Source organism: Crinia signifera, chromosome 11, assembly GCF_055691185.1.
Source record: "Crinia signifera chromosome 11, ASM5569118v1, whole genome shotgun sequence".
In the NCBI taxonomy this organism is placed as follows: domain Eukaryota; kingdom Metazoa; phylum Chordata; class Amphibia; order Anura; family Myobatrachidae; genus Crinia; species Crinia signifera.
In genome coordinates, this window is record NC_139227.1 from 109,425,300 (window position 1) to 109,440,099 (window position 14,800).

The following is a 14,800-nucleotide window of genomic DNA, read 5'->3' on the forward strand; positions in this document are numbered from 1 at the left end:
AGGTTTTGCACATCTTACTTTTCTATGCTTTAACCGCAACCTGCACACAAAGATCAGAAAACGGAATGAAAATAAGGCACTGCTGAGATTTGAACTCAGGATCTCCTGTTTACTAGACAGGCGCTTTGACCAACTAAGCCACAGCACCACATGAAAGCTACTGTGTTACTTGAAAATTGTCTGCTTCTCTAAACTTCGTATAATAGTAACAAATTAAGCCAGAGTGAATAAATCTAAAGGTTTTAACCATCTAAGCCACAGCACCACATTTTAGATGCTGTGTTACTTGGAAATTACCGACTTCTTTAAACTCTGTATAATGATGACAAAGTAAGCCAGAGTGAATGAATCTAAAGATTTTGCACATCTTACTTTTCTATGCTTTAACAGCAACCTGCACACAAAGATCAGAAAACGGAATGAAAATAAGGCACTTCTGAGATTTGAACTCAGGATCTCCTGTTTACTAGACAGGCGCTTTGACCAACTAAGCCACAGCACCACATGAAAGCTGCTGTGTTACTTGAAAATTGCCTGCTTCTCTAAACTTCGTATAATGGTAACAAAATAAGCCAGTGTGAATAAATCTAAAGGTTTTAACCATCTAAGCCACAGCACCACATTTTAGATGCTGTGTTACTTGGAAATTACCGACTTCTTTAAACTTTGTATAATGATGACAAAGTAAGCCATAGTGAATGAATCTAAAGGTTCTGCGCATCTTATTTTCTATGCTTTAACAGCAACCTGCACACAAAGATCAGAAAACGGAATGAAAATAAGGCACTGCTGAGATTTGAACTCAGGATCTCCTGTTTACTAGACAGGCGCTTTAACCAACTAAGCCACAGCACCACATGAAAGCTGCTGTGTTACTTGAAAATTGACTGCTTCTCTATACTTCGTATAATGGTAACAAAATAAGCCAAAGTGAATAAATCTAAAGGTTTTAACCATCTAAGCCACAGCACCACATTTTAGATGCTCTGTTACTTGGAAATTACCGACTTCTTTAAACTTTGTATAATGATGACAAAGTAAGCCAGAGTGAATGAATCTAAAGGTTTTGCACATCTTACTTTTCTATGCTTTAACAGCAACCTGCACACAAAGATCAGAAAACGGAATGAAAATAAGACACTGCTGAGATTTGAACTCAGGATCTCCTGTTCAACTAAGCCACAGCACCACATGAAAGCTACTGTGTTAGTTGAAAAGTGCCTGCTTCTCTAAACTTCGTATAATGGTAACAAATTAAGCCAGAGTAAATAAATCTAAAGGTTTTAACCATCTAAGCCACAGCACCACATTTTAGATGCTGTGTTACTTGGAAATTACCAACTTCTTTAAACTTTGTATACTGATGACAAAGTAAGCCAGAGTGAATGAATCTAAAGATTTTGCACATCTTACTTTTCTATGCTTTAACAGCAACCTGCACACAAAGAATAGAAAACGGAATGAAAATAAGGCACTGCTGAGATTTGAACTCAGGATCTCCTGTTTACTAGACAGGCGCTTTGACCAACTAAGCCACAGCACCACATGAAAGCTATCGTGTTACTTGAAAATTGTCTGCTTCTCTAAACTTCGTATAATGGTAACAAATTAAGTCAGAGTGAATAAATCTAAAGGTTTTAACCATCTAAGCCACAGCACCACATTTTAGATGCTGTGTTACTTGGAAATTACCGACTTCTTTAAACTCTGTATAATGATGACAAAGTAAGCCAGAGTGAATGAATCTAAAGATTTTGCACATCTTACTTTTCTATGCTTTAACAGCAACCTGCACACAAAGATCAGAAAACGGAATGAAAATAAGGCACTGCTGAGATTTGAACTCAGGATCTCCTGTTTACTAGACAGGCGCTTTAACCAACTAAGCCACAGCACCACATGAAAGCTGCTGTGTTACTTCAAAATTGCCTGCTTCTCTAAACTTCGTATAATGGTAACAAAATAAGCCAGTGTGAATAAATCTAAAGGTTTTAACCATCTAAGCCACAGCACCACATTTTAGATGCTGTGTTACTTGGAAATTATCGACTTCTTTAAACTCTGTATAATGATGACAAAGTAAGCCAGAGTGAATGAATCTAAAGATTTTGCACATCTTACTTTTCTATGCTTTAACCGCAACCTGCACACAAAGATCAGAAAACGGAATGAAAATAAGGCACTGCTGAGATTTGATCTCAGGATCTCCTGTTTACTAGACAGGCGCTTTAACCAACTAAGCCACAGCACCACATGAAAGCTACTGTGTTACTTGAAAATTGCCTGCTTCTCTAAACTTCGTATAATGGTAACAAAATAAGCCAGAGTGAATAAATCTAAAGGTTTTAACCATCTAAGCCATAGCACCACATTTTAGATGCTGTGTTACTTGGAAATTACCGACTTCTTTAAACTTTGTATAATGATGACAAAGTAAGCCTTAGTGAATGAATCTAAAGGTTTTGCACATCTTACTTTTCTATGCTTTAACCGCAACCTGCACACAAAGATCATAAAACGGAATGAAAATAAGGCACTGCTGAGATTTGAACTCAGTATCTCCTGTTTACTAGACAGGCGCTTTAACCAACTAAGCCACAGCACCACATGAAAGCTGCTGTGTTACTTGAAAATTGCCTGCTTCTCTAAACTTCGTATAATGGTAACAAAATAAGCCAGTGTGAATAAATCTAAAGGTTTTAACCATCTAAGCCACAGCACCACATTTTAGATGCTGTGTTACTTGGAAATTACCGACTTCTTTAAACTTTGTATAATGATGACAAAGTAAGCCATAGTGAATGAATCTAAAGGTTCTGCACATCTTATTTTCTATGCTTTAACAGCAAACTTCAAACAAAGATCCTAAAACAGAATGAAAATAAGGCACTGCTGAGATTTGAACTCAGGATCTCCTGTTTACTAGACAGGCGCTTTGACCAACTAAGCCACAGCACCACATGAAAGCTACTGTGTTACTTGAAAATTGCCTGCTTCTCTAAACTTCGTATAATGGTAACAAATTAAGCCAGAGTGAATAAATCTAAAGGTTTTAACCATCTAAGCCACAGCACCACATTTTAGATGCTGTGTTACTTGGAAATTACCAACTTCTTTAAACTTTGTATACTGATGACAAAGTAAGCCAGAGTGAATGAATCTAAAGATTTTGCACATCTTACTTTTCTATGCTTTAACAGCAACCTGCACACAAAGATCAGAAAACGGAATGAAAATAAGGCACTGCTGAGATTTGAACTCAGGATCTCCTGTTTACTAAACAGGCGCTTTGACCAACTAAGCCACAGCACCACATGAAAGCTAATGTGTTACTTGAAAATTGTCTGCTTCTCTAAACTTCGTATAATAGTAACAAATTAAGCCAGAGTGAATAAATCTAAAGGTTTTAACCATCTAAGCCACAGCACCACATTTTAGATGCTGTGTTACTTGGAAATTACCGACTTCTTTAAACTCTGTATAATGATGACAAAGTAAGCCAGAGTGAATGAATCTAAAGATTTTGCACATCTTACTTTTCTATGCTTTAACAGCAACCTGCACACAAAGATCAGAAAACGGAATGAAAATAAGGCACTTCTGAGATTTGAACTCAGGATCTCCTGTTTACTAGACAGGCGCTTTGACCAACTAAGCCACAGCACCACATGAAAGCTGCTGTGTTACTTGAAAATTGCCTGCTTCTCTAAACTTCGTATAATGGTAACAAAATAAGCCAGTGTGAATAAATCTAAAGGTTTTAACCATCTAAGCCACAGCACCACATTTTAGATGCTGTGTTACTTGGAAATTACCGACTTCTTTAAACTTTGTATAATGATGACAAAGTAAGCCATAGTGAATGAATCTAAAGGTTCTGCGCATCTTATTTTCTATGCTTTAACAGCAACCTGCACACAAAGATCAGAAAACGGAATGAAAATAAGGCACTGCTGAGATTTGAACTCAGGATCTCCTGTTTACTAGACAGGCGCTTTAACCAACTAAGCCACAGCACCACATGAAAGCTGCTGTGTTACTTGAAAATTGACTGCTTCTCTATACTTCGTATAATGGTAACAAAATAAGCCAAAGTGAATAAATCTAAAGGTTTTAACCATCTAAGCCACAGCACCACATTTTAGATGCTGTGTTACTTGGAAATTACCGACTTCTTTAAACTCTGTATAATGATGACAAAGTAAGCCAGAGTGAATGAATCTAAAGATTTTGCACATCTTACTTTTCTATGCTTTAACAGCAACCTGCACACAAAGATCAGAAAACGGAATGAAAATAAGACACTGCTGAGATTTGAACTCAGGATCTCCTGTTCAACTAAGCCACAGCACCACATGAAAGCTACTGTGTTAGTTGAAAAGTGCCTGCTTCTCTAAACTTCGTATAATGGTATCAAATTAAGCCAGAGTAAATAAATCTAAAGGTTTTAACCATCTAAGCCACAGCACCACATTTTAGATGCTGTGTTACTTGGAAATTACCAACTTCTTTAAACTTTGTATACTGATGACAAAGTAAGCCAGAGTGAATGAATCTAAAGATTTTGCACATCTTACTTTTCTATGCTTTAACAGCAACCTGCACACAAAGATCAGAAAACGGAATGAAAATAAGGCACTGCTGAGATTTGAACTCAGGATCTCCTGTTTACTAGACAGGCGCTTTAACCAACTAAGCCACAGCACCACATGAAAGCTAATGTGTTACTTGAAAATTGTCTGCTTCTCTAAACTTCGTATAATGGTAACAAATTAAGCCAGAGTGAATAAATCTAAAGGTTTTAACCATCTAAGCCACAGCACCACATTTTAGATGCTGTGTTACTTGGAAATTACCGACTTCTTTAAACTCTGTATAATGATGACAAAGTAAGCCAGAGTGAATGAATCTAAAGATTTTGCACATCTTACTTTTCTATGCTTTAACAGCAACCTGCACACAAAGATCAGAAAACGGAATGAAAATAAGGCACTGCTGAGATTTGAACTCAGGATCTCCTGTTTACTAAACAGGCGCTTTGACCAACTAAGCCAAAGCACCACATGAAAGCTAATGTGTTACTTGAAAATTGTCTGCTTCTCTAAACTTCGTATAATGGTAACAAATTAAGCCAGAGTGAATAAATCTAAAGGTTTTAACCATCTAAGCCACAGCACCACATTTTAGATGCTGTGTTACTTGGAAATTACCGACTTCTTTAAACTCTGTATAATGATGACAAAGTAAGCCAGAGTGAATGAATCTAAAGATTTTGCACATCTTACTTTTCTATGCTTTAACAGCAACCTGCACACAAAGATCAGAAAACGGAATGAAAATAAGGCACTGCTGAGATTTGAACTCAGGATCTCATGTTTACTAGACATGCGCTTTGACCAACTAAGCCACAGCACCACATGAAAGCTACTGTGTTACTTGAAAATTGTCTGCTTCTCTAAACTTCGTATAATGGTAACAAATTAAGCCAGAGTGAATAAATCTAAAGGTTTTAACCATCTAAGACACAGCACCACATTTTAGATGCTGTGTTACTTGGAAATTACCGACTTCTTTAAACTTTGTATAATGATGACAAAGTAAGCCATAGTGAATGAATCTAAAGGTTTTGCACATCTTACTTTTCTATGCTTTAACCGCAACCTGCACACAAAGATCATAAAACGGAATGAAAATAAGGCACTGCTGAGATTTGAACTCAGGATCTCCTGTTTACTAGACAGGCGCTTTAACCAACTAAGCCACAGCACCACATGAAAGCTGCTGTGTTACTTCAAAATTGCCTGCTTCTCTAAACTTCGTATTATGGTAACAAAATAAGCCAGTGTGAATAAATCTAAAGGTTTTAACCATCTAAGCCACAGCACCGCATTTTAGATGCTGTGTTACTTGGAAATTACCGACTTCTTTAAACTTTGTATAATGATGACAAAGTAAGCCATAGTGAATGAATCTAAAGGTTTTGCACATCTTATTTTCTATGCTTTAACAGCAAACTTCAAACAAAGATCCTAAAACAGAATGAAAATAAGGCACTGCTGAGATTTGAACTCAGGATCTCCTGTTTACTAGACAGGCGCTTTGACCAACTAAGCCACAGCACCACATGAAAGCTACTGTGTTACTTGAAAATTGCCTGCTTCTCTAAACTTCGTATAATGGTAACAAATTAAGCCAGAGTGAATAAATCTAAAGGTTTTAACCATCTAAGCCACAGCACCACATTTTAGATGCTGTGTTACTTGGAAATTACTGACTTCTTTAAACTCTGTATAATGATGACAAAGTAAGCCAGAGTGAATGAATCTAAAGATTTTGCACATCTTACTTTTCTATGCTTTAACCGCAACCTGCACACAAAGATCAGAAAACGGAATGAAAATAAGGCACTGCTGAGATTTGAACTCAGGATCTCCTGTTTACTAGACAGGCGCTTTAACCAACTAAGCCACAGCACCACATGAAAGCTACTGTGTTACTTGAAAATTGCCTGCTTCTCTAAACTTCGTATAATGGTAACAAAATAAGCCAGAGTGAATAAATCTAAAGGTTTTAACCATCCAAGCCATAGCACCACATTTTAGATGCTGTGTTACTTGGAAATTACCGACTTCTTTAAACTTTGTATAATGATGACAAAGTAAGCCATAGTGAATGAATCTAAAGATTTTGCATATCTTACTTTTCTATGCTTTAACCGCAACCTGCACACAAAGATCATAAAACGGAATGAAAATAAGGCACTGCTGAGATTTGAACTCAGGATCTCCTGTTTACTAGACAGGCGCTTTGACCAACTAAGCCACAGCACCACATGAAAGCTATTGTGTTACTTGAAAATTGCCTGCTTTTCTAAACTTCGTATAATGGTAACAAATTAAGCCAGAGTGAATAAATCTAAAGGTTTTAACCATCTAAGCCACAGCACCACATTTTAGATGCTGTGTTACTTGGAAATTACCAACTTCTTTAAACTTTGTATACTGATGACAAAGTAAGCCAGAGTGAATGAATCTAAAGATTTTGCACATCTTACTTTTCTATGCTTTAACAGCAACCTGCACACAAAGATCAGAAAACGGAATGAAAATAAGACACTGCTGAGATTTGAACTCAGGATCTCCTGTTTACTAGACAGGCGCTTTGACCAACTAAGCCACAGCACCACATGAAAGCTACTGTGTTACTTGAAAATTGTCTGCTTCTCTAAACTTTGTATAATGGTAACAAATTAAGCCAGAGTGAATAAATCTAAAGGTTTTAACCATCTAAGCCACAGCACCACATTTTAGATGCTGTGTTACTTGAAAATTACCGACTTCTTTAAACTCTGTATAATGATGACAAAGTAAGCCAGAGTGAATGAATCTAAAGATTTTGCACATCTTACTTTTCTATGCTTTAACAGCAACCTGCACACAAAGATCAGAAAACGGAATGAAAATAAGGCACTGCTGAGAATTGAACTCAGGATCTCCTGTTTACTAGACAGGCGCTTTAACCAACTAAGCCACAGCACCACATGAAAGCTACTGTGTTACTTGAAAATTGCCTGCTTCTCTAAACTTCGTATAATGGTAACAAATTAAGCCAGAGTGAATAAATCTAAAGGTTTTAACCATCTAAGCCACAGCACCACATTTTAGATGCTGTGTTACTTGGAAATTACCGACTTCTTTAAACTCTGTATAATGATGACAAAGTAAGCCAGAGTGAATGAATCTAAAGATTTTGCACATCTTACTTTTCTATGCTTTAACAGCAACCTGCACACAAAGATCAGAAAACGGAATGAAAATAAGGCACTGCTGAGATTTGAACTCAGGATCTCCTGTTTACTAGACAGGCGCTTTAACCAACTAAGCCACAGCACCACATGAAAACTGCTGTGTTACTTGAAAATTGACTGCTTCTCTAAACTTCGTATAATGGTAACAAAATAAGCCAGAGTGAATAAATCTAAAGGTTTTAACCATCTAAGCCACAGCACCACATTGTAGATGCTGTGTTACTTGGAAATAACCGACTTCTTTAAACTTTGTATAATGATGACAAAGTAAGCCAGAGTTAATGAATCTAAAGGTTTTGCACATCTTACTTTTCTATGCTTTAACAGCAACCTGCACACAAAGATCAGAAAACGGAATGAAAATAAGACACTGCTGAGATTTGAACTCCGGATCTCCTGTTCAACTAAGCCACAGCACCACATGAAAGCTGCTGTGTTACTTCAAAATTGCCTGCTTCTCTAAACTTCGTATAATGGTAACAAAATAAGCCAGTGTGAATAAATCTAAAGGTTTTAACCATCTAAGCCACAGCACCACATTTTAGATGCTGTGTTACTTGGAAATTACCGACTTCTTTAAACTTTGTATAATGATGACAAAGTAAGCCATAGTGAATGAATCTAAAGGTTTTGCACATCTTACTTTTCTATGCTTTAACCGCAACCTGCACACAAAGATCATAAAACGGAATGAAAATAAGGCACTGCTGAGATTTTAATTTAGGATCTCCTGTTTACTAGACAGGCGCTTTAACCAACTAAGCCACAGCACCACATGAAAGCTACTGTGTTACTTGAAAATTGCCTGCTTCTCTAAACTTCGTATAATGGTAACAAAATAAGCCAGAGTGAATAAATCTAAAGGTTTTAACCATCTAAGCCATAGCACCACATTTTAGATGCTGTGTTACTTGGAAATTACCGACTTCTTTAAACTTTGTATAATGATGACAAAGTAAGCCATAGTGAATGAATCTAAAGGTTTTGCACATCTTACTTTTCTATGCTTTAACCGCAACCTGCACACAAAGATCAGAAAACGGAATGAAAATAAGGCACTGCTGAGATTTGAACTCAGGATCTCCTGTTTACTAGACAGGCGCTTTGACCAACTAAGCCAAAGCACCACATGAAAGCTACTGTGTTACTTGAAAATTGTCTGCTTCTCTAAACTTCGTATAATAGTAACAAATTAAGCCAGAGTGAATAAATCTAAAGGTTTTAACCATCTAAGCCACAGCACCACATTTTAGATGCTGTGTTACTTGGAAATTACCGACTTCTTTAAACTCTGTATAATGATGACAAAGTAAGCCAGAGTGAATGAATCTAAAGATTTTGCACATCTTACTTTTCTATGCTTTAACAGCAACCTGCACACAAAGATCAGAAAACGGAATGAAAATAAGGCACTGCTGAGATTTGAACTCAGGATCTCCTGTTTACTAGACAGGCGCTTTAACCAACTAAGCCACAGCACCACATGAAAGCTACTGTGTTACTTGAAAATTGCCTGCTTCTCTAAACTTCGTATAATGGTAACAAAATAAGCCAGAGTGAATAAATCTAAAGGTTTTAACCATCTAAGCCACAGCACCACATTTTAGATGCTGTGTTACTTGGAAATTACCGACTTCTTTAAACTCTGTATAATGATGACAAAGTAAGCCAGAGTGAATGAATCTAAAGGTTCTGCGCATCTTCTTTTCTATGCTTTAACAGCAAACTTCAAACAAAGATCCTAAAACAGAATGAAAATAAGGCACTGCTGAGATTTGAACTCAGGATCTCCTGTTTACTAGACAGGCGCTTTGACCAACTAAGCCACAGCACCACATGAAAGCTACTGTGTTACTTGAAAATTGCCTGCTTCTCTAAACTTCGTATAATGGTAACAAATTAAGCCAGAGTGAAAAAATCTAAAGGTTTTAACCATCTAAGCCACAGCACCACATTTTAGATGCTGTGTTACTTGGAAATTACCGACTTCTTTAAACTCTGTATAATGATGACAAAGTAAGCCAGAGTGAATGAATCTAAAGATTTTGCACATCTTACTTTTCTATGCTTTAACAGCAACCTGCACACAAAGATCAGAAAACGGAATGAAAATAAGGCACTGCTGAGATTTGAACTCAGGATCTCCTGTTTACTAGACAGGCGCTTTAACCAACTAAGCCACAGCACCACATGAAAGCTGCTGTGTTACTTGAAAATTGACTGCTTCTCTAAACTTCGTATAATGGTAACAAAATAAGCCAGAGTGAATAAATCTAAAGGTTTTAACCATCTAAGCCACAGCACCACATTGTAGATGCTGTGTTACTTGGAAATTACCGACTTCTTTAAACTTTGTATAATGATGACAAAGTAAGCCAGAGTGAATGAATCTAAAGGTTTTGCACATCTTACTTTTCTATGCTTTAACAGCAACCTGCACACAAAGATCAGAAAACGGAATGAAAATAAGACACTGCTGAGATTTGAACTCAGGATCTCCTGTTCAACTAAGCCACAGCACCACATGAAAGCTGCTGTGTTACTTCAAAATTTCCTGCTTCTCTAAACTTCGTATAATGGTAACAAAATAAGCCAGTGTGAATAAATCTAAAGGTTTTAACCATCTAAGCCACAGCACCACATTTTAGATGCTGTGTTACTTGGAAATTACCGACTTCTTTAAACTTTGTATAATGATGACAAAGTAAGCCATAGTGAATGAATCTAAAGGTTTTGCACATCTTACTTTTCTATGCTTTAACCGCAACCTGCACACAAAGATCATAAAACGGAATGAAAATAAGGCACTGCTGAGATTTTAACTCAGGATCTCCTGTTTACTAGACAGGCGCTTTAACCAACTAAGCCACAGCACCACATGAAAGCTACTGTGTTACTTGAAAATTGCCTGCTTCTCTAAACTTCGTATAATGGTAACAAAATAAGCCAGAGTGAATAAATCTAAAGGTTTTAACCATCTAAGCCATAGCACCACATTTTAGATGCTGTGTTACTTGGAAATTACCGACTTCTTTAAACTTTGTATAATGATGACAAAGTAAGCCATAGTGAATGAATCTAAAGGTTTTGCACATCTAACTTTTCTATGCTTTAACCGCAACCTGCACACAAAGATCAGAAAACGGAATGAAAATAAGGCACTGCTGAGATTTGAACTCAGGATCTCCTGTTTACTAGACAGGCGCTTTGACCAACTAAGCCACAGCACCACATGAAAGCTACTGTGTTACTTGAAAATTGTCTGCTTCTCTAAACTTCGTATAATAGTAACAAATTAAGCCAGAGTGAATAAATCTAAAGGTTTTAACCATCTAAGCCACAGCACCACATTTTAGATGCTGTGTTACTTGGAAATTACCGACTTCTTTAAACTCTGTATAATGATGACAAAGTAAGCCAGAGTGAATGAATCTAAAGATTTTGCACATCTTACTTTTCTATGCTTTAACAGCAACCTGCACACAAAGATCAGAAAACGGAATGAAAATAAGGCACTGCTGAGATTTGAACTCAGGATCTCCTGTTTACTAAACAGGCGCTTTAACCAACTAAGCCACAGCACCACATGAAAGCTACTGTGTTACTTGAAAATTGCCTGCTTCTCTAAACTTCGTATAATGGTAACAAAATAAGCCAGAGTGAATAAATCTAAAGGTTTAAACCATCTAAGCCACAGCACCACATTTTAGATGCTGTGTTACTTGGAAATTACCGACTTCTTTAAACTCTGTATAATGATGACAAAGTAAGCCAGAGTGAATGAATCTAAAGATTTTGCACATCTTACTTTTCTATGCTTTAACAGCCACCTGCACACAAAGATCAGAAAACGGAATGAAAATAAGGCACTGCTGAGATTTGAACTCAGGATCTCCTGTTTACTAGACAGGCGCTTTGACCAACTAAGCCACAGCACCACATGAAAGCTGCTGTGTTACTTGAAAATTGCCTGCTTCTCTAAACTTCATATAATGGTAACAAATTAAGCCAGAGTGAATAAATCTAAAGGTTTTAACCATCTAAGCCACAGCACCACATTTTAGATGCTGTGTTACTTGGAAATTACCGACTTCTTTAAACTCTGTATAATGATGACAAAGTAAGCCAGAGTGAATGAATCTAAAGATTTTGCACATCTTACTTTTCTATGCTTTAACAGCCACCTGCACACAAAGATCAGAAAACGGAATGAAAATAAGGCACTGCTGAGATTTGAACTCAGGATCTCCTGTTTACTAGACAGGCGCTTTGACCAACTAAGCCACAGCACCACATGAAAGCTGCTGTGTTACTTGAAAATTGCCTGCTTCTCTAAACTTCATATAATGGTAACAAATTAAGCCAGAGTGAATAAATCTAAAGGTTTTAACCATCTAAGCCACAGCACCACATTTTAGATGCTGTGTTACTTGGAAATTACCGACTTCTTTAAACTCTGTATAATGATGACAAAGTAAGCCAGAGTGAATGAATCTAAAGATTTTGCACATCTTACTTTTCTATGCTTTAACAGCAACCTGCACACAAAGATCAGAAAACTAAATGAAAATAAGGCACTGCTGAGATTTGAACTCAGGATCTCCTGTTTACTAGACAGGCGCTTTAACCAACTAAGCCACAGCACCACATGAAAGCTACTGTGTTACTTGAAAATTGCCTGCTTCTCTAAACTTCGTATAATGGTAACAAAATAAGCCAGAGTGAATAAATCTAAAGGTTTTAACCATCTAAGCCACAGCACCACATTTTAGATGCTGTGTTACTTGGAAATTACCGACTTCTTTAAACTCTGTATAATGATGACAAAGTAAGCCAGAGTGAATGAATCTAAAGATTTTGCACATCTTACTTTTCTATGCTTTAACAGCAACCTGCACACAAAGATCAGAAAACGGAATGAAAATAAGGCACTGCTGAGATTTGAACTCAGGATCTCCTGTTTACTAGACAGGCGCTTTAACCAACTAAGCCACAGCACCACATGAAAGCTGCTGTGTTACTTGAAAATTGACTGCTTCTCTAAACTTCGTATAATGGTAACAAAATAAGCCAAAGTGAATAAATCTAAAGGTTTTAACCATCTAAGCCACAGCACCACATTTTAGATGCTCTGTTACTTGGAAATTACCGACTTCTTTAAACTTTGTATAATGATGACAAAGTAAGCCAGAGTGAATGAATCTAAAGGTTTTGCACATCTTACTTTTCTATGCTTTAACAGCAACCTGCACACAAAGATCAGAAAACGGAATGAAAATAAGACACTGCTGAGATTTGAACTCAGGATCTCCTGTTCAACTAAGCCACAGCACCACATGAAAGCTGCTGTGTTACTTCAAAATTGCCTGCTTCTCTAAACTTCGTATAATGGTAACAAAATAGGCCAGTGTGAATAAATCTAAAGGTTTTAACCATCTAAGCCACAGCACCACATTTTAGATGCTCTGTTACTTGGAAATTACCGACTTCTTTAAACTTTGTATAATGATGACAAAGTAAGCCATAGTGAATGAATCTAAAGGTTTTGCACATCTTACTTTTCTATGCTTTAACCGCAACCTGCACACAAAGATCATAAAACGGAATGAAAATAAGGCACTGCTGAGATTTTAACTCAGGATCTCCTGTTTACTAGACAGGCGCTTTAACCAACTAAGCCACAGCACCACATGAAAGCTACTGTGTTACTTGAAAATTGCCTGCTTCTCTAAACTTCGTATAATGGTAACAAAATAAGCCAGAGTGAATAAATCTAAAGGTTTTAACCATCTAAGCCATAGCACCACATTTTAGATGCTGTGTTACTTGGAAATTACCGACTTCTTTAAACTTTGTATAATGATGACAAAGTAAGCCATAGTGAATGAATCTAAAGGTTTTGCACATCTAACTTTTCTATGCTTTAACCGCAACCTGCACACAAAGATCAGAAAACGGAATGAAAATAAGGCACTGCTGAGATTTGAACTCAGGATCTCCTGTTTACTAGACAGGCGCTTTGACCAACTAAGCCACAGCACCACATGAAAGCTACTGTGTTACTTGAAAATTGTCTGCTTCTCTAAACTTCGTATAATAGTAACAAATTAAGCCAGAGTGAATAAATCTAAAGGTTTTAACCATCTAAGCCACAGCACCACATTTTAGATGCTGTGTTACTTGGAAATTACCGACTTCTTTAAACTCTGTATAATGATGACAAAGTAAGCCAGAGTGAATGAATCTAAAGATTTTGCACATCTTACTTTTCTATGCTTTAACAGCAACCTGCACACAAAGATCAGAAAACGGAATGAAAATAAGGCACTGCTGAGATTTGAACTCAGGATCTCCTGTTTACTAAACAGGCGCTTTAACCAACTAAGCCACAGCACCACATGAAAGCTACTGTGTTACTTGAAAATTGCCTGCTTCTCTAAACTTCGTATAATGGTAACAAAATAAGCCAGAGTGAATAAATCTAAAGGTTTAAACCATCTAAGCCACAGCACCACATTTTAGATGCTGTGTTACTTGGAAATTACCGACTTCTTTAAACTCTGTATAATGATGACAAAGTAAGCAAGAGTGAATGAATCTAAAGATTTTGCACATCTTACTTTTCTATGCTTTAACAGCCACCTGCACACAAAGATCAGAAAACGGAATGAAAATAAGGCACTGCTGAGATTTGAACTCAGGATCTCCTGTTTACTAGACAGGCGCTTTGACCAACTAAGCCACAGCACCACATGAAAGCTGCTGTGTTACTTGAAAATTGCCTGCTTCTCTAAACTTCATATAATGGTAACAAATTAAGCCAGAGTGAATAAATCTAAAGGTTTTAACCATCTAAGCCACAGCACCACATTTTAGATGCTGTGTTACTTGGAAATTACCGACTTCTTTAAACTCTGTATAATGATGACAAAGTAAGCCAGAGTGAATGAATCTAAAGATTTTGCACATCTTACTTTTCTATGCTTTAACAGC

General features: G+C 36.9%; 31 non-coding genes across 31 annotated transcripts; all 31 read right to left on the reverse strand.

Annotated features, from left to right (window-relative positions):
- Window positions 1-74: 74 nt before the first annotated feature.
- TRNAT-AGU (transfer RNA threonine (anticodon AGU)) lies at window positions 75-148 on the reverse strand. The gene has a single exon. It is a non-coding gene; the product is annotated as a tRNA-Thr (tRNA).
- A 633-nt stretch (window positions 149-781) lies between these two features.
- Window positions 782-855, reverse strand: TRNAT-AGU (transfer RNA threonine (anticodon AGU)). The gene has a single exon. It is a non-coding gene; the product is annotated as a tRNA-Thr (tRNA).
- Window positions 856-1,469: 614 nt separating this feature from the next.
- TRNAT-AGU (transfer RNA threonine (anticodon AGU)) lies at window positions 1,470-1,543 on the reverse strand. Its single transcript has one exon. It is a non-coding gene; the product is annotated as a tRNA-Thr (tRNA).
- A 280-nt stretch (window positions 1,544-1,823) lies between these two features.
- TRNAT-AGU (transfer RNA threonine (anticodon AGU)) lies at window positions 1,824-1,897 on the reverse strand. Its single transcript has one exon. It is a non-coding gene; the product is annotated as a tRNA-Thr (tRNA).
- Window positions 1,898-2,177: 280 nt separating this feature from the next.
- Window positions 2,178-2,251, reverse strand: TRNAT-AGU (transfer RNA threonine (anticodon AGU)). The gene has a single exon. It is a non-coding gene; the product is annotated as a tRNA-Thr (tRNA).
- Window positions 2,252-2,884: 633 nt separating this feature from the next.
- Window positions 2,885-2,958, reverse strand: TRNAT-AGU (transfer RNA threonine (anticodon AGU)). Its single transcript has one exon. It is a non-coding gene; the product is annotated as a tRNA-Thr (tRNA).
- A 280-nt stretch (window positions 2,959-3,238) lies between these two features.
- On the reverse strand, window positions 3,239-3,312 carry TRNAT-AGU (transfer RNA threonine (anticodon AGU)). The gene has a single exon. It is a non-coding gene; the product is annotated as a tRNA-Thr (tRNA).
- A 633-nt stretch (window positions 3,313-3,945) lies between these two features.
- On the reverse strand, window positions 3,946-4,019 carry TRNAT-AGU (transfer RNA threonine (anticodon AGU)). Its single transcript has one exon. It is a non-coding gene; the product is annotated as a tRNA-Thr (tRNA).
- Window positions 4,020-4,633: 614 nt separating this feature from the next.
- On the reverse strand, window positions 4,634-4,707 carry TRNAT-AGU (transfer RNA threonine (anticodon AGU)). Its single transcript has one exon. It is a non-coding gene; the product is annotated as a tRNA-Thr (tRNA).
- Window positions 4,708-5,341: 634 nt separating this feature from the next.
- TRNAT-AGU (transfer RNA threonine (anticodon AGU)) lies at window positions 5,342-5,415 on the reverse strand. The gene has a single exon. It is a non-coding gene; the product is annotated as a tRNA-Thr (tRNA).
- Window positions 5,416-5,695: 280 nt separating this feature from the next.
- TRNAT-AGU (transfer RNA threonine (anticodon AGU)) lies at window positions 5,696-5,769 on the reverse strand. Its single transcript has one exon. It is a non-coding gene; the product is annotated as a tRNA-Thr (tRNA).
- A 279-nt stretch (window positions 5,770-6,048) lies between these two features.
- On the reverse strand, window positions 6,049-6,122 carry TRNAT-AGU (transfer RNA threonine (anticodon AGU)). Its single transcript has one exon. It is a non-coding gene; the product is annotated as a tRNA-Thr (tRNA).
- Window positions 6,123-6,402: 280 nt separating this feature from the next.
- On the reverse strand, window positions 6,403-6,476 carry TRNAT-AGU (transfer RNA threonine (anticodon AGU)). Its single transcript has one exon. It is a non-coding gene; the product is annotated as a tRNA-Thr (tRNA).
- Window positions 6,477-6,756: 280 nt separating this feature from the next.
- TRNAT-AGU (transfer RNA threonine (anticodon AGU)) lies at window positions 6,757-6,830 on the reverse strand. The gene has a single exon. It is a non-coding gene; the product is annotated as a tRNA-Thr (tRNA).
- A 280-nt stretch (window positions 6,831-7,110) lies between these two features.
- Window positions 7,111-7,184, reverse strand: TRNAT-AGU (transfer RNA threonine (anticodon AGU)). The gene has a single exon. It is a non-coding gene; the product is annotated as a tRNA-Thr (tRNA).
- Window positions 7,185-7,464: 280 nt separating this feature from the next.
- Window positions 7,465-7,538, reverse strand: TRNAT-AGU (transfer RNA threonine (anticodon AGU)). The gene has a single exon. It is a non-coding gene; the product is annotated as a tRNA-Thr (tRNA).
- A 280-nt stretch (window positions 7,539-7,818) lies between these two features.
- On the reverse strand, window positions 7,819-7,892 carry TRNAT-AGU (transfer RNA threonine (anticodon AGU)). The gene has a single exon. It is a non-coding gene; the product is annotated as a tRNA-Thr (tRNA).
- A 1,322-nt stretch (window positions 7,893-9,214) lies between these two features.
- Window positions 9,215-9,288, reverse strand: TRNAT-AGU (transfer RNA threonine (anticodon AGU)). The gene has a single exon. It is a non-coding gene; the product is annotated as a tRNA-Thr (tRNA).
- Window positions 9,289-9,567: 279 nt separating this feature from the next.
- On the reverse strand, window positions 9,568-9,641 carry TRNAT-AGU (transfer RNA threonine (anticodon AGU)). The gene has a single exon. It is a non-coding gene; the product is annotated as a tRNA-Thr (tRNA).
- A 280-nt stretch (window positions 9,642-9,921) lies between these two features.
- TRNAT-AGU (transfer RNA threonine (anticodon AGU)) lies at window positions 9,922-9,995 on the reverse strand. Its single transcript has one exon. It is a non-coding gene; the product is annotated as a tRNA-Thr (tRNA).
- A 614-nt stretch (window positions 9,996-10,609) lies between these two features.
- Window positions 10,610-10,683, reverse strand: TRNAT-AGU (transfer RNA threonine (anticodon AGU)). The gene has a single exon. It is a non-coding gene; the product is annotated as a tRNA-Thr (tRNA).
- Window positions 10,684-10,963: 280 nt separating this feature from the next.
- TRNAT-AGU (transfer RNA threonine (anticodon AGU)) lies at window positions 10,964-11,037 on the reverse strand. The gene has a single exon. It is a non-coding gene; the product is annotated as a tRNA-Thr (tRNA).
- Window positions 11,038-11,317: 280 nt separating this feature from the next.
- Window positions 11,318-11,391, reverse strand: TRNAT-AGU (transfer RNA threonine (anticodon AGU)). Its single transcript has one exon. It is a non-coding gene; the product is annotated as a tRNA-Thr (tRNA).
- Window positions 11,392-11,671: 280 nt separating this feature from the next.
- On the reverse strand, window positions 11,672-11,745 carry TRNAT-AGU (transfer RNA threonine (anticodon AGU)). Its single transcript has one exon. It is a non-coding gene; the product is annotated as a tRNA-Thr (tRNA).
- A 280-nt stretch (window positions 11,746-12,025) lies between these two features.
- TRNAT-AGU (transfer RNA threonine (anticodon AGU)) lies at window positions 12,026-12,099 on the reverse strand. The gene has a single exon. It is a non-coding gene; the product is annotated as a tRNA-Thr (tRNA).
- A 280-nt stretch (window positions 12,100-12,379) lies between these two features.
- Window positions 12,380-12,453, reverse strand: TRNAT-AGU (transfer RNA threonine (anticodon AGU)). The gene has a single exon. It is a non-coding gene; the product is annotated as a tRNA-Thr (tRNA).
- A 280-nt stretch (window positions 12,454-12,733) lies between these two features.
- On the reverse strand, window positions 12,734-12,807 carry TRNAT-AGU (transfer RNA threonine (anticodon AGU)). Its single transcript has one exon. It is a non-coding gene; the product is annotated as a tRNA-Thr (tRNA).
- Window positions 12,808-13,421: 614 nt separating this feature from the next.
- TRNAT-AGU (transfer RNA threonine (anticodon AGU)) lies at window positions 13,422-13,495 on the reverse strand. Its single transcript has one exon. It is a non-coding gene; the product is annotated as a tRNA-Thr (tRNA).
- A 280-nt stretch (window positions 13,496-13,775) lies between these two features.
- On the reverse strand, window positions 13,776-13,849 carry TRNAT-AGU (transfer RNA threonine (anticodon AGU)). Its single transcript has one exon. It is a non-coding gene; the product is annotated as a tRNA-Thr (tRNA).
- A 280-nt stretch (window positions 13,850-14,129) lies between these two features.
- Window positions 14,130-14,203, reverse strand: TRNAT-AGU (transfer RNA threonine (anticodon AGU)). The gene has a single exon. It is a non-coding gene; the product is annotated as a tRNA-Thr (tRNA).
- A 280-nt stretch (window positions 14,204-14,483) lies between these two features.
- On the reverse strand, window positions 14,484-14,557 carry TRNAT-AGU (transfer RNA threonine (anticodon AGU)). Its single transcript has one exon. It is a non-coding gene; the product is annotated as a tRNA-Thr (tRNA).
- Between the last annotated feature and the right edge of the window lie 243 nt (window positions 14,558-14,800).